This window comes from Megalobrama amblycephala, linkage group LG24, assembly GCF_018812025.1.
Source record: "Megalobrama amblycephala isolate DHTTF-2021 linkage group LG24, ASM1881202v1, whole genome shotgun sequence".
Classification (NCBI taxonomy): Eukaryota; Metazoa; Chordata; class Actinopteri; order Cypriniformes; family Xenocyprididae; genus Megalobrama; species Megalobrama amblycephala.
The window spans coordinates 4,667,103-4,669,818 of record NC_063067.1 but is presented as its reverse complement, the minus strand read 5'-3'; the positions used below and the strand labels follow the sequence as shown (position 1 = coordinate 4,669,818).

The 2,716-nt window shown below is 33.0% G+C and overlaps 1 long non-coding RNA gene across 1 annotated transcript; it reads right to left on the bottom strand.

Moving 5' to 3' along the window:
* Window positions 1–377: 377 nt before the first annotated feature.
* On the bottom strand, window positions 378–2,282 carry LOC125259833. The gene is made up of 3 exons (XR_007182914.1): window positions 2,148–2,282; window positions 758–850; window positions 378–624 (listed from the first exon to the last, which is right to left on the bottom strand). It is a non-coding gene; the product is annotated as an uncharacterized LOC125259833 (long non-coding RNA).
* Window positions 2,283–2,716: the final 434 nt, after the last annotated feature.

The window sequence follows — 2,716 nt, the reverse complement described above, 5'->3', positions numbered from 1 at the left end:
AATCTTCAAGCCCAGAAAATCTAATTTCTCCTTTAATTCTTTTTTGCTCAGATATTTTGGACTCTATAGCACATATTAAAGGGTTAGTTCACCCAAAAATGAATTTTTTGTCATTAATTACTCACCCTTGTGTTGTTCCACAGTCGTTAGACTTTCATTCATCTTCAGAACATAAATTAAGATATTTTTGATGACATCCATGGGTATCTGACCCACACATAGACAGTAACATCATTGCACCTTTTGACATCCAGAAATGTAGTTAAAAACATGGTTAAAATAATCAACGTGACTACAGTGATACTTCATAACATTAAGGTTGAACCATTTAATAACATCTTTGCAGGTTCTCTGATGGTCACATGACATGAAGGAACACAAATAATATATTTCAGCTTTTTTAGTAGGCCCTAAGTGCTTTATTTTGAATCATAGACTATTTAATACAAAGTCATGAATTCCTAGTTCATAGTTCTGTATTTCGACTCTTAAACCTGCTGCTCTTCATCATCATCGCTCACACTCATCCTCCTGTGAATGAACATGGCCGCACTGAACTCTGGGCCGGTTCTGGTCGGGTCTCCTCTACAGAGAGAGGAACATCCAGAGACTGATGATCCATTTCTATCACACAGAAAAGATGAAGATGAACTTAAACACACTGTACAGATCTTCATTCAGAAACAAATGATAGCTCGTGTTTTGACTGTGAGTGTGTTAATATATGAATAAGATTTTAATTAAAGAATAATCATACCCTCAGAGGAACAAACAGAAGTCATCATCCTCCAGACAGCAGACAGACAGCTGAACACTGATGGACAAACACACGTGACTGCAGACCCTGAATCTGTGACAGACATGACATGAGTTATTTTAACAAGATACATTTTGAATTTATGGAAAATGAAGAGTCATTATATACGTAAAAAGTGATATGATCAAAGGTTATGAAGAAGCTGATCTTAAAACGATTGACTTTGATATTATGAATGGAGTCATCAGTGTTTCATTAATGATGAGTCCTCTTTCTGACTCTGTATTCAGAAAATGTTCATACGTTTGTTTGTTGCAGTGTGACTTTAAGCTTTCTAAACTCCCTATAAAACTTTTTATAGTGGAAATTTTCAAACATAATTTTATTCCTCATAACATGTCAGTCTGAACAACAGATGCATAACAGTGAACATAAATCTCTGTTTATTGATGAGGCAGAAAGGCATATAATCACCAACACATTATAGGGAATATATTAAACCATAATGCTTTTTGTGGTAAATACAATCTAAGTTGCTCCTGTGATCATTTCATTGTCTTTAACTTACTTATTGTTTGGTATTTTGTGTAGAATGTGATGTGAAAATTGAAAGAATCTCTTTGTTTGAGTCTTTGTTTGTAAATATTTTAGTTATGAATTCCTTTCTGTTAATCTTAAACAAGTATATGAATACAAAGAGTCATGCTAAAATAGTCATGGCTTTTTTCTTTAACACTGAAGCGCCATCTAGTGGTCACATGCAAAAACATGACTGATGACTTGATTGACCGATAAAAAGTGAAGAGTGAAGCCAAACTATCAGGGGTGGAAAATAATAAACCTGTTATAATCATTTTACAACAAAACCATTATTATTTTAACATCCTGGAGCTCACATGAACTAACACAGCAATATTTATTTATTTCATGTATTAATCCTTGTTAATGTTAATAAACAATCAAATGTTAATTTCTGAGGCTAGATGTCGAACTAATATGAACTAAGATTAATAAATGCCGTAGAAGTCATCATCATTAGTTAGTCTATTGTTTAGTACTAATATAAATGAAGATTTATTGTAAAGTGTTTCCAAAAACTGTCAAACGCAGTTAAATTTACATCAATCAAGGGCAAATCTCTGTCACTCAGCATTGATTATTATTAAACAGCAAACCTGCGCTCAACATGATACAGAGTCACGACAAGCCCTTCAGAAAACAGTTATTGTGTTGCTGTTGTTTTATATATATAAAATAGGGTTGTTTAACTTCACCTACAGTATTTGACAATTATCAAAATATATTTTGCACAGAATACTTTAAACCGCTCAATATAATTTACAAATGACCATTTAAAGTTTTAATGAATGAAACGTATGAAATTACTCACTTGAGTTCTGCTGCATGGTCGATGTACGAGTGGAGCTTTCCGAAAGTAAATTGTTTAGAGAACCTGAAGAGGTGAGGAGTGGTTAAACAGTTGTGTTCGTGACGTCACAGCGGTGTACATACTACTGCAGACAGGAAGAAAAGCGCTTTCAGTGTCACCAATCTGAGTTGCACTATAGCGGATATAAAAACGCTGTCTGTGTTACTCACCCTCATGTTGTTCCAAACCTGTATGAGTTTCTTTCTTCTGTGCAACTGAAAAAAAAAAAGATATTTTAAAGAATGTTTGTAACTAAACAGTTCATGGACCCTGCTGACTTCCATAAAATGAAATAATAATAAATAAAAAAAATAGGTCAATAGTCATTGTTTTATAGATGTGTTTATAACATAATCATTTGCAAAAGCACATAAAATAAAGTATACTCCTTCTAATTACCTCTTTTTCTAGTTCCATTTATTTTACTGTAGGCTACTAATGACAGTTACTCTAAAATGCATTTGTTACTCTTACTACATGTGTATTACTGACTTATTACCATATTCACACCTCATATGAAAGTATATTAT